We start from the raw sequence: 14822 nt of genomic DNA, 5'->3' as shown, positions 1-14822 counted from the left end.
GAAGGAGACCTAATCATTCTCTATACGTACAGAGATCAAATACTTTCTGGCCCTTTACAAGAAAGGTTTGTTAATCTCTGGGTTCCATTATCCATCCTATACTGTTGGTTGAAATAATGATTATGTAAAGTAACAGAAGATTTAGTTAACTAAATTACAGAAGAATATGGTCAAGAATCTTTGCTCTCACTGATATAAAAAAGGGACATAAACAAAGCTATTAACTAGAATGTGTATTTACAGTGGCATCTGGAGTTGATCAAAATACCAATCATAGGGTATTTTGTAGGTAAATGGCAGTTGATATAGAATGCAAGCATTTTATATTATTTATAAGTGACAGAATAGATAAAAACATGTGTGTCAAGTTATATAGAACTTAATAAATGTGTCAAATAAAGAGGGAAAATAAATAGAATAGGAACTGTGTGAAAATATCATTTCTGAAAAAAAAAGAAAAAAAAGCACAAGTATACCACAAAGCACATTTTACAGGAAGCCTTAAACCTTAAACCATTGAAATGATCACCTGGAGATAGTGAGAATGAAAATAGACAGAAACAAATAAGCAAGGATACAAGCAGCAGTGTACCACCACCTGAGAGGTTTGAATAGCTCAAGCCTTCCCAACAGAAATTCAATAATCCAAAAGCAATTCCCTTAAAATAGTAAGAAATCTGTCTATAAGTATTTTCTCCTCATTCTGGAATATAACTATAGTTATAGTTTCTCTTACTCAGATCAACTGTGGAATTTTTTTCCAAATATGTCCATAACAATTTTGAGTTGCAGCTTCAGGTCCTCTTTCTCTGTAGAGATGTAGTTATTGCCTTCAGCTGACATATCTTAGTGTGATAAGCAGAAACCTGCACATTATTCCAACCATGAGCTTAGATCCTTTGAGTTGCTTTAACAAAATTTTTACATTGCATAATATTAAAACAAAAGAAAGAGCTTTATTAATCACAAGTCTTGAACCTGGGAAGTCCAAGTACATATTGCCACAAATATGTTCATATAAAATTCTCTCAGTTATTAATAACACCCTGTTTCTCATCTCACATGGTCAGAGTTGAAAGAGGTCCCAAAGGTTTTTTCTGTGGAAGCACTGATCCAGTTCCTAAAGGAATGATAAGCCTTATGATTCAATCATTTCCCTAAAACTATACATCTTTAGAACCACATATTCGAGAGGGAATTTCAATTCCTCCTTATGAAATAGGAGGAATATACTAGATACATTCACTCTGTAGTACAGCAAGTTCATCAGTTTCATTCCAAATACTAAATTCTCAAAGATGCTTACCCTGTATTTATGCACAGCAACCATGTGTTCTAACTCCTACCTGCCTTAGCATCTCATTTGACATTGTACTAGACACACACTAAGAATAAAGTAACATTTTTGTTACTGCATATTAAATGTTTTGTACATTGAATGTTATGAAAGATGTAATTGATTCCACACAAGTGTGAGGTTCTCCAATGAAGAAAAACTATAAACAAATCAGCATACTGTGGGCTTAGTTTCTTCTATGAGATAAAGTATCCTTGACACACAGATAATAAAACAAATTCGTAAAAACCTCATAATAAATCTCAATGGTCAAGACAGAAATGAATTTTTATAGGTACTTTAATCAAGTAAAGGAGTCTAATACAAAATTATATTTCCGTGTTTGTGAGCTAAATTTGAAACAACCATTTTTGCAGCCTGACATGTCAGTGAATGTCATGTCTATATGAATGAAAATACATATTGATTCACTTCTTTAGGTTGTAAAAAGAGCTTTTGTTCTTCTAATAGCTCAATTATCTGTCATTTCTGTCTTCTAACTCCAAATTCATCTAAAATGGTCGAATCACCTATGATTGATAATCACAGAACTGAATGTACACGTGCTTTAATGAAACTTAAAAAAAAAAAAACTCTTTATTCTTTGCAGATCGTTAAAGTCAATGAACTCTCTTTGTCAAACTTCTTTGCCAGCTTCAGTTTTCTGAATTTGTTCTTCTAATGTCAAATTACATGATTTTTTTGAAAACTGGAACAAAATAGAGCACTCAAATAAGGAACAGTCTGACCTTTATTAGGCTTATTTAGAGACACTATTTTTATTCTTACAATGCAATTAGCCAGTTTTTAAAAAATGACATTTTTCTCCACAAAGGCAAAATACACTGAAAACTATCATAAGCTTCTACTGTCTCTCTCTTAAATTGAAATATTACTTATGAGACCTGGCGCACAATTTTCAAACTCTGAGGTGAATGTACCATGACTTCTTGCTGTATATTTGCTTGTAAACTTTCCATTTCAGAAAGGAAGCACGCTTGGATAAAGATCATTTGCATATCTGCAAGTCAACAGGGCCTCAAAGAGCTTCTAATATCAATGGAAAAACACCAAACTAACAGAAACAGATGTGACTTTCCAAACTTCCAGAAGTCTCATGAGCATTTGAAGATAATACATCTTCCTGTCTCTTAATTGCCAGTAGGTTTATCTCAACTTGCACAGTTTGATTTTTAAGCAGGCTGAACTGTAAAAAGTCTTATAATTAGTTCATTTCAGTTTATAAGGCAAGTTGGAGAATGGTAATTCATTTCCTAGGTACTCAGGGAACAGGAAGGCAGGTAGAGGTGACTTTTATTTTTCTCAGATACTCTTTGGTCATAGATAAAAGTCAAAAAACTGCAATGACATTTACTTATGAATGAAAAAAATATAGTTATATTTCTTTCATACAATTTTTTTATTTCTATGTATTATATAGGGAAAGTTTTTGAATTAGATAGGCTTATCATGTTTTTGACACCACACTGTGATAACCAAACATTCTTATAACAGAAATTTGACTGGCATACCAATAAATTTATTCTTTGACAGGAAAGAATAGCCCATAGGGTAAACTCCACTAGAAATGTTAACTTTCCTTTCCCAAAATTTTCATGAAATGTATAGGTCTTTATTCTCATCTTTATTCTAACAGAGGTCTATTGAATATTTGAAGATTGATGGAAAGCTCCCGAGAATCCTTTTCCCTGCTAAAGTTAGCAGAGAAATTTTTTTGCGCTACAATTTTTCCTACTGAAAATCCCCTTCACTCTCTTGTAAAGAAGCAATGTATTTCACATATGCAGTCCTGCACCACTTGACTCAGGCCTTTAGAACAGTTTTCTTAAGGGCGGTATAAATCTTGATCAGTGCCATTGTCCTACTTTAAGTGTCAGTGATTGATTTGCTCAAGGGTAATTGTAAGTACTGTAGCCAATGAGAAAAATGGAGTGATCTACGTAGTGCTCCTGAGAAACTGTTCCTCATTTTGAACAGTAACATATATGTAGCAAATCTTTGGAATCATGTCTGGCATCTTTTAGCTAAAAAGAAACCCATTGTTAGTATGAAACTAGAAATAGGTTCAGAAAATTAGAGAAATGCAATGAGTTGCAGACCTGATCATTCAAATTGCATTCACTCCAAGCTATTAAAGAAATACTATCTCCAAAATTTCCTTTGATTATTCTTTTCTATTTCTCTAAGTTATTAAAGACAAATAATGATACAGTCATCACTTTATATATCAATATTTTAAATAAACAAATGGATAAACATAATGGGTTATCTATTTTCATTTCAGACTTTCAAATAATAATAATAATAATTACCCCCTCTTCTTCTCCCTCTTTCCCTGTCTCTCTGTATCCAAATTCTTGGACTCAGGGCTTCATGTATATTAGGGAAATAATTCACTACTGATCTGTTGCCTCATATTTGATAATATAATAATAATAATAATAACACAAATATTGATGACAGCAATAGCAGTTGTCATTTATAGAACAGGTTCATTCTTCAGGACACCTAGTAATTTATACATGCTAATCTCTAGGATTTCAGTACTTTGATTATTACTAATTTCTGTTGTTCTTAATTTTTTTTTGAATTTTTCTTTCTTTTTTGGTTTTGTTTTTTGTTTGTTTGGTTGGTTGATTGGTTAGTTGGTTGGTTGGTTGGTTTTATTTTTTCAATGTAGGGTTTTTCTGTTTAGCTCCAACTGTTCTGGAAGACACTCTATAGATCAGGCTAGCCTTCAACTCTGCCTTCCTCTGACTCATAAATTTTGGGATTGAAGGTGTGTGGCACCATGCCCAAATGATCATTACAATGTTCCACATGAAAATAAATGATAAAAAGGAAGACACAAGAAAGTTTACACAATTGCATATTTTCTTAGCTAGTACCAGCTGTGTTCAAACCAAGAGTTCTATTCTACAACTTGTATCTATAAACACTATGAGGAAACATGACTAGAAGCAATAACTGATAAGATAAATAATCATGTTTAGGAAGATAGAAAAGGAGCAGATGAGTTTTGACTGAAGACATGAAACCAGTAACTAAAGCTTACCAGAGATGCTAGTGACAAACAAGTATCTGCATACAGGAAATACGGAAAGTCTATGGCAATTGAAATGCCAAGCATCTCAGAAGGTAATATGATAAGACAAACGTGGCAGAAAAGAGGAAAACTATGTGAAAAAATATGGAAGAAGTTGGACTGATAGGACCACTTTTCACCTTAGTGACCCGGTGGCTATTTCTTTTAGGGGAATTTAAAAAAGAATCCACATACTATACAATGGAAGACAGTGCCAAGAAGAAGAAAAATTATATATTAGAATTAAATGAAAGGGATGAGAGATTATATTTAAAGCATTAAACACTATGGCAGAAAAAGCTTGGGACTATGGTGCAGGCATGTGAATCTATTTGAATCTCTATGGGCCAGGAAGCAGGACAAGGCAGGGAGTAGGAGTGTCTACAAACCTTGGAAGCTATCAATGCCTGCCTCAGTGATTGCATTAGTCAATGTTCTATTGCTGTGAAGAGATCTAGCAACCCTAATAAAGGGAAACATTTAATTGGGGCTAGCTTACAGTTTCAGAGGTTTACTCTATTATCTGCATAGTGGAAAGAATGGCAGCCTACAGACACATGTGGTGCTGAAGGAGTTGAGAGCTCTACAACCTGATCTGCAGGCAGCAAGAAGAGAGAAGAGCCACTAGGCCTGGCTTGGGATTTTGGAACCTCAAAGACCACTCCTCACGAACATGCTTCTTCCAACAAGGCTACACCTTTTATTCCTTTCAAATAGTGCCAATTTCTATAAGACTATGAAGGCCATTTTTATTCAAACCCCCTCAGTTATGAAGTTTCAAGATAATACCTACTTCTTAAAAGTTCCCCAGATTCCAAAACATTGTCTCAAATTAGATACCAGGAGTTCAATCATAGGAGCCTATGGGAAACATTTAGTAATCTAAAACAAAATGGAAATTCCCACCATACTTGTTCATTGCAGATCTGTAATCATATTTAACAATGGGGAAAAGTTGTCAACTTACATTTAAATCCGAAAGTAAAAAGCTCTTTGAAGGTTATTTATTATTCTGTAAGTTACTTCCTTGCTGATACTGGAGAGCCAGAAAGAGCTAAGTTATCTTAATTTGCAGTTTGACAATTTTGGCCACAGAATAGTATGGATCTTTTGCCCTTATGCTGCCTCTAGTTAGATATTTTGTCAAAATAACTAAAGTATTAGAAGTTCTGATGTAAAACAGTGACCAAAATGAATAAACAAACAAACAAAAATAGAGACAATAATGTGTAAACATAAAAAGCTTGAAGTTAAACCTACTGTATCATATAAGAGAGAAGTAAGCTAGTTACATCATTCAGGATAAAGGACAATGTACTATTTAAAGTAGATAAATAGACAAGAAAAAGATCCTTTTTTACTTTCATCAAAGTATAATTGACAAAAAATATATGCATTGTAAATATATTTTGATATATGAACAACTTGTGAAATTATTATAACAATCAAGCTACTCAACCAGTCCTTGCTTCACACAGTTGCCTTTTTATAGTATGAATATTTAAGATATATTCAAAAATTTTCCATCTGATAAATAGTAGTATTAACTCTCATCACTATGCAATACAAGAAAAAATATATCTTTCTTCTTCCTTTTTCAGCTAAGACACCAAAGGTGAAGATGTACTGTACACATGATATACCTGATAACAAATGAGCACAAGATACTACAAGCTCAGATATGACACGTTAGTTTCCTTATACACTTCACCCTGTGCATTTCTTTCTTTCTCCTAGTTCTTATTAGGTAGAAATTTCTACAAAGAAGAAACTCTGAGGCTGAAAGAATAGTATTTTTATATTTAAAATTATATTTATTTAATGCACCTATATGTGTCTGTGTGTGTGTCACAACATACACACAAAGGTGAGAAAACAAAGTACAGGGGTAGTAAGTTCCTTCTTTACATTCTAAGAAGTGAATTCGGGTTGTCAAACATGGCAGCCAATGACTATCAGTTTAGAAATCCCTCTGGCCCTATACTTTGTTGTTATGAAAAGATAAAGAGGATCTCATACAGCCCACAATTGCCACACTTCTTTTATTTGATCTTTTCTTTATTTACATTTCAGATGTCATCCCCTTTCCCCATGTCCCGCCCCCCCATTAATCCCCTATCCCATCTCTCCTCCTCCTTTTTTGCTTTTATACCGTTTAAATTACATGTAAGTATTAAAGTCAGTTTGAGGTTGAGGAACTAGCAATACAATAGATGCAAATAGTCAAAAAATAAGCAAGACAATAAACCCAGATAGTCAAAGAACACACAGGACAATAAACAAAGTCCTTTGATCACTCCTGTGATCACTATTTCTAAGGGCCTATCAGGATGACCAAAATATCCCTGTCCTACTTCCCTGTCCTAGCCCTAAGTCATTTTAATACCCAAATCCTACTTCTTTGTTCTAGCTTAAGATTTAGATTCCTGCCTGTAATTACTTCTTTGTTCTAGCCTAGGATTTAGATTTCTGACTGAAGTTACTTTTTTGTTCTAGCTTAATGTCAGATTCCTGCCTGCAATCCATTTCCTTGTCCTTGGCCTATGTCAGATTCCTGCCAGGCAGCCCATGTTAATTGTCTCACAACTCCTTGTATCTTCAGTTCCAAGGGACCTATCTGATGGCCTCTTCTGGCCTCTGAAGACTTTTGCACAATGTGCATATGGATACATACTATAAATAAAAAATAAGTGAAATCTATTTTTAAAATTAAAAATAGGTCTAGAGAGATGGCTCAGTGTTTAAGAGCACTGGTTGCTCTCTGGTTCCATATTCTGCTCCAAGTATCATAATCACTGATAATTCTAATTCCAGAATATTAGATGGCCTCTTCTACACTTCTTGGGCTACAGGCACACATGTGGAATATGACATTGACTCTACAAGACAAGTTAAAATATTTGGGACTGGAAAAAGTTGATCTCCTTTCAAATACTGATACAAACAAAAACCATATTATTTCTAGCAGACATATAGAAAAAAACAGAGAGAAATTATTTTACAGTTTGGAGAAGGAGCAAAGAGATTTCAGGGTTTCCCAACAACTCCTTAAAATGTGTTATAGATGGTCATACTTCATGTGTAAGCTTACTTTGTATTTTAACTATCTAATGACTTCAACAATTATGAATTATTTAATATTCCCTTTGGATGGTATTTTCCAAATCTCTAATGTATACTTTCGTTTCCACTCATCAGTCCCAGTGACCCTTCCCTAGACTTTGCTTCAGTTACACATATCCCTTCTGAGCAAGATCTTCAGTTGAAGCTGTTCTTCCTCGTAAATGTTTATTTCCTTATCTTGAACTTGCTAAGCACAATTATTCATTCTACCAGCAATCTCATTTTAATAGCAGTACTCTTTCATTCTATTGACAACAAAAATTCCTTAATGTCTCTACTTTATGCAAATTTATTAACCTCCCTGGCAGCACTACCTTCCCTCTATGAACTAGTTTAACTTGCCAATATCATTAAGTTTATTCATTTAGTTTTCTACTTGATGTGAATTTATTAATCCTCTTGGCCTTACTCCCCAAGTTTCCAAAAGTAGACCATGCTGTTAATTATACTACACTAATTTATACATTAGTATCTCATCAATTTTCTCAATACTCTTAGATTCTTATCAAGAAAACAAACAAAACACCAATTCTGGATAAACCCTAACATTTGCTTCTATATATTTACATATGATTGAGGAATACTAGAAAAAATAAAATTACTATCCTTTACAATGTCACAAAGAAACTATGGATTGTTTCCAATCCAACTTACTCTTTTCCAACCAACTCCTAGGACTAAACTCTCCAAGTTTATTGTATCAAAACAAACCCCTCATTATTCTACGTGTTAGCATCAATTAGACATGTTAAACACATTACTTCTCTCCAAAATGTTATCTCAAAATCAGCTCCGGAGACTTTCTCCTTTTTGATTTACATCTTTTCATTTTCCACTATATTATTTGTTAATTATTAGTAACAGGAACTCTTGATACAGGTTGGCCTCAAGGTGCTGTGTATCCAAAGATGACTGTGAAACTGAATGTTCTGATTCCACCTTTCCTGGGTTGGGATTTCATTACAAGCTTATGTCCTTAAGCTCAACTGTATGTGGTGCTGGGGATTGGTCTCCTTTTCTTTAATGATTCCCAATCGCATTATCCTTTGATATTTTTCTCCTCCAGACATTTAAAGGTAGAGAGGAAAAGTTCTATCTTTTTCTTCCATTTTCCATAACAAAACACTACTTAGTGAAGTAAACTTACACAGTTCTACATCTATAAATGACAGCTGTAGGTTGATGGCCTTCGCATTTATATTTCTAGTCTGGCTTCACTAAATGACAATATACATATCTTAATTTGATATGCATTTTCAATTGCAAATTAAAATTTTTCTCAAATTTAACTTCATTCCAACTGTTTGTGACCACTCAGTATAGATTGTTCAGGCTTAACACACAGGAAATTAATTTTACCAATTGCTTCCAATAAATTTTCTGAGTCATACATATGTGTATATATCACATCTTATTGTTTAGCATATTCAGACAATTCTTTATATTTAAAATTCAATTTACTTCCCTTAATATTATTTTAAAAATGATATTATTGTTATATCATTATCGTATAAAATGATGAGCTTGGCTGTGATCATTTTACACATGTATAACATGTTACTATGAACAAATCTTTATTACCACCAACTACTTCCCATTATTGCTAATATTACCATAATGGAATAAATGACCATAATTCTTGCCTTAGTGATTTCAACTCATCTTCCTGATTTCACCATTTCCTTCATGATATATTTTTGTTTTATAAGGCCCACATAATAGTACTTTAGCAACATAAAGAAGATCATATCATTCATATGTTGAAATATCATCGAATAAGTTTTTGACTCATTCACAGTAATTGAAAAGTCATTATATTGTCTTATATCCATCTACCTTTGCTCTTGTTCCACATCAGCCACCCTGGCTGCTGTCTGTTATTTAAATATGGCAAGCATAGCCACCTCTTAGAATTTACCTCAATCTGTGTCTGCAGTCATTTATCTCCTTTCACCCTTCCTCATCCACCACCTCCACATCTCATCGGTGCGTTCTCTCCACTCTCTTTTTAAAAATTGAGTATTAAAATACCATATTATCAGACACTTCTTCCAGGTCTCTTATCTACCTTTGTTTTGTATTAAATGTAATGATGTATTTCCTAAAATATAATTGGTAAGATTGCTTCACTTTTTCTCACCATTTTAACTGTACCCATCCATAGTGACATATAATTCTGAAATCTTACCTCAACAACCATCTGACTTCTCTGTGCATTTTGAAGTGGTTCTCTTACTATCTTTCTCACTACATTTTTTTCATTTTTCCTTATATCGACCATGGTCAATTCTGTGCAGTTTTTCAGAATACTTTCTTCTGCTCGTTATTTGAAAGCTTATTGTGCTTAACGTTGTATTTCTCCTTTCCTCTATAACTTTTCAAAAGTCAATCTAATCTACTTTTATGGTTCTAGTCACTATCCATAGTCAAGCACTTTCTACAGTTTAACTGTCTAGAATTTAGAATGCATTCTCAATTAACTAACATTACATGATTAATATAAAATATGTTTTAAACCAATCCATGCTACTTGTGACAATTAAGGATTCAGGAACTTTATCTCAAGTGCTTGGTTTGTGTCATCCCAGTATATATGGCAATACTAAATAATAACATAGAAAACACCATCAGTTTTCCTTTTCATCATTAAAAATTGATTACCCACATAGGTTTTTACTTCTTTCTTTATTGAATAATTGATTTTATCTACTTCACTTTAGAAGGTTGAGTATTCTAAGTATTATCATGTGTACAGAATTAAACATGTGAATCAAGTAGCTATGCAGACTTTCCTAAGATCCTCCAGGAAACACACCCCAATTACTCTTAGGTGTCTATTTCAGTCAGAGGCCATACTAACATATCCTAAGTGACATTTCATTATTTGCATGCTTTCCTGTCTACAACTTGTATTTATTGACAAAAGCTCTAAATATAGAAACGTTGAAAACTATGATATTCAGAATGATAGCATTTGAAATGGTTAGTCACCTAACTCTGGGTTGCAATTATCAAAGAGCACACTGAGTTAAAGATTGAAATGAAAGATAATAACAGCTGTCTTATCTCTATATCAAGACTAATGAAACAACATTCTTATACTTTGGAACTGAGGATCAACTTTTGGCCTTCATGCATACTTGTATGCCTTTATAGGTCTCTTCTGGTAATATAGAAATATATTTTAAATGTTGTGATAGAAATCAAATTCTGGCCCTCTGAAATAGCAGCAAATGTTTTTAACCACAGAGCCATATCTCCAGTTGTAGGCTATATGTTTTCATCATAAAGAACTACTAGGTAAAGGAAGGCACATCTCAAATATCAGTACCACAAGGGTTTTGTTTTTGTTTTTATTAAACCTCTTATATCTAGGAAAGTCATGAGACTATTTACTTACATTATAGAAAACTGAACAGAAGAGAAAGAAATTTTACAGCAAATGACATTGGCCTGTTGTAAAAGGGTATTAAGACTCAACACCTCAAGTTAATGAACCACAGATTCAAAATATATCCTGACATTGTTATTTGCTTTTTGCGTTCTTTTAAATTTAAATACAATTCTGTAAATAGACATTTTTCTCAACAGCAAGTTCAAAGGTAAAAACAATTGAAAATACTAATGCATAAAGTAGTAAGAATTTTAGTGCTCAAACACATAGATAGTGAAAAATAAATATGAATCATTCTCACTAACATTGTTAGAAGTCATACCGTTCTTAATATAACTATTAGAAGTCATGGGGAAAGCCTTGTCTGATACCTCCTAAATCTTGAAAGGTCAGGCTTGCCTATCCTACTGCACTTCTCAGTTTTAAGTGATTTCTATAACACAAGTCTCTATCGCTTCTATTGGAGAAAATGATTATCAAAAATAATTGTTTGCCAGGATTTTTCCTGCTTATCTTCACCAAACCAGATTCATAAGGAAAGTCATCAAGTAGGCCTTCAGATGTTTTATATAAGATATTTAGAAACTGTTACTTTTGGAAACTTTCCTTCAGCAATATTTCAACTCCATTGTTTGTTATTTGCCACAATGACTCATACAGAGATAAAACCGTAATGTGTCTTATAAAATGTTGGTTGATATGTCACAGTCTATTCTTCTGTGGCTTCCTTATCATCTTCAGATGAATCATAACTCAATCCAAAGGTCACCTCTGTCAAAGCAAACATCTTGTTCCCTAAGATGGTAAATGAAACTAATCAATATTTACATGCAGTTTTATGCAGAAAGAGGATAGCAGTATTCTATCAAAACAGAAATTTGCTTATTTTTAGAGAAACAACCAAAGCTAAGGTAAATCCCCCCTTACTTTTTATGTCCCAAATGTTTTTATGTTCTCATGTTCACCTTCTTTCTATCCGGGAATGCCTACATCAATTGTTGCAATATACCATAAAGGTCAGGTTTTAAATTACCTTTTCTCTATTTCTATAGGTTTGTACTTGACTTAATATAAAGTGAACTTTTTCTCTGAATTAGCTGTAGACGCAGACACCTAAAGCAAATCTCTTCTAAGATTTAAAAAAAAGGAAATGCAATTACAAGATGTAAGGATTGTGACTGCATATAGTTTGGCTTTATTTGGCTTTACTCCTACACAGCCATATACATAATAGCAACCATCAGAAGATATTGAGTGAATGACACTTAGAATGAAATCCAGGACTACATAGTAGGAAACTTTGACCTAAGTATCCCATCTGAAACTATGTATTTCAGAAAATACATAATTGTTGCATTGAAAACCATTTTCTTTTTATTCTTTTGAAATAATATCTCATGTAGCTTAGAACGTCTTTGATCATCTTTTTATTGTTTGCTTGTTTGTTTCTTTGTAAGGTGTCCACTTTTATTAAAATGGTCTCAAGTCAGTGAACAGGCTGCCTCAACACCTCAACCCACACCCAGGAAGGCCAAAGCTTTAATGCATCAAAATGGGGGAACCAAGTAGAAGAGGATCACAATAGCTGACCATTTAGAAATTAAAAACAAAAAATGAAGAAGCATTAAGGTAGAAGGTCTTTAAAAAATATTACAGTACATAATTTACACAGAAACAATGCTATCACCTCCCTGATGTGGTCTCAGAGCATGGACTCAGCCATCCTCCTCTCAAGAATGGGAGTGGCTTTTGGGAGGGTGAGGGACTTCCTGTAGCCATATCTTTCATGGATATCTGGAGTGACTATTTAGAAAAACAAAAACAAAATAATGTACAATCAAAGTCCTCAGCTACATTGTAAAACTTTGGAGACTCTAGCTCTAACCAACTGCCATCTCCTTCACTTTTCCAGTTTTTAAAGCCTGAGTCAAAAGCGCCAAAACAAAACAATTTCTAAAAAAAATAAAAACAAAACAAAAGAAACAAATAAAGCCATGCCAATGTTATCTCATGTTTTGTTTTTGATTTTGTTTTGTTTTTTTGTGCAAGTTAGATTTTACCAAAGAAATGCTGTAAAAGGCAGCTCAATAACAGTCCGCCTAGAAGCATTTGCGTTGCACAATGGAGGGGCCGGACTCATCGTACTCCTGCTTGCTGATTCACATCTGGTGGAAGGTGAACAGTGAAGCCAGTATGGGGCCACGGACCCACACAGAGTACTTGTGCTCAGAAGGAGCAATGATCATGATTTTTATGGTGCTGGAACCAGAGCAGTGATCTCCTTCTGCAACAAGTCGGCAACAAGTCGGTCCATGGTGGTGCTACCAGACAGCACTGGGTTGTCATAGAGGTCTTTGTGGATGTCACACTTCATGATGGAATTGAATGTAGTTTCATGGATACCGCAGGATTCCATGCCCAAGAAGGAAGGCTGGAAAAGAACATCGGGTTAGTTGAACCGCTCACCACAAATAGAGAGGACCTGGCCATCAAGCAGCTCATAGCTCTTCTCCAGGGAGGAAGAGGATGCAGCAGTGGCCATCTCTTGCTTGAAGTCTACGGCAACACAGCTCAGCTTCTTTGAATTGACGCATGCTTTCCTTCTCAGCTGTTGGTGTGAAGCTGTAGCTACTCTGGGTCAGGATCTTCATGAAGTAGTCTGTCAGGTCCCAGCCAGCCAAGTCCAAATGCAGGATGGCATTAGGAAGAGCGTAGCCCTCATAAATGGACACAGTGTGGGTGACCCTATCTCCAGAGTGAATAATAATGCCAGTAGTAGGACCAGAGGCACACAAGGACAGCACAGAATAGATGTCTTTGTACATGGCTGAGGTGTTAAAGGTCTCAAACATGATCTGGGTCATCTTTCACATCTGGCCTGAGGGTTGGGGGGAGGGGCTTGCATAGGGTGCTCCTCGGAAGCCACACGCACCACCTGTAAAAGTTGTGGTACCAGATCTTCCCCATATGTCCTAGTTGGTGGCCATGCCGTGGTCAATGGGGGTATTTTAGGGTCAAGACGTCTCTCTTGCTATTAACCCCATTGCCCATGTTCTTCTGACCAATACCAATCATCATGCCCTGGGGCTTATAGGACAGCTCATGGTGGAGGGGGAAATGACCCAGGAAGCATCATCACCCACAAAACCAGCTTTGCACATGCCAGGGATGTTGTCCCCAAACAAACACAATAATACATTTATTAACAGAGAACTGATGGCAGGTGGACTGACGATGGAAAAGCTGTGAGAAGCCTGTGCTCACAGGTGGACACACAGACTCAACGGTGCCTAGAACATCTTTATAGACAATAGATGACCTTTAATATCTGATATTCTTCTCACTCAGTACTTCTTCACTGATGGTTTTTAGAGACTTAAACCACTGTGTGTGTGTGTGTGTAGAAAGAGAACAGTTTAATTTTTGTTCATATATATATATATATATATATATATATATATATATATAGAAAGATTATGTATAGATTAGATAGAGAAAGAGATAGAGGTAGAGGTAGAGGTAGAGGTAGAGATAGAGATAGAGATAGAGATAGAGATAGAGATAGAGATAGATATCATGTGTATATTTAGGTTTGTATGTGAAAGAGAGACAATGATAAGGTCCTGTTATAAATAATGTAAATTGGTAATAGGAAAATAATACAGGTAGTATTAGCTACACATAACGCGATACAGTAAAATAAAGAAGTCCTAATACAGCACAGTTTAGAGGACAAAGTATTAAGGATATTTTACAGAAAGCAATACAAACTCAAGGGAAGGTGGTAGTTTGCAGACCACTGGCCTGCAGGAAGTACCAATGAAACTAAGATAATATTATTAATATGATTATAAAATTGTGGG

General features: G+C 34.6%; 1 pseudogene; it reads right to left on the bottom strand.

Moving 5' to 3' along the window:
- Nucleotides 1–13058: 13058 nt before the first annotated feature.
- Nucleotides 13059–14078, bottom strand: LOC117694417 (actin, cytoplasmic 2 pseudogene; annotated as a pseudogene).
- Nucleotides 14079–14822: the final 744 nt, after the last annotated feature.

Source organism: Arvicanthis niloticus, chromosome X (genome assembly GCF_011762505.2).
Source record: "Arvicanthis niloticus isolate mArvNil1 chromosome X, mArvNil1.pat.X, whole genome shotgun sequence".
Lineage (NCBI taxonomy): Eukaryota > Metazoa > Chordata > Mammalia > Rodentia > Muridae > Arvicanthis > Arvicanthis niloticus.
This window is presented reverse-complemented; position numbering and strand designations above follow the sequence as displayed.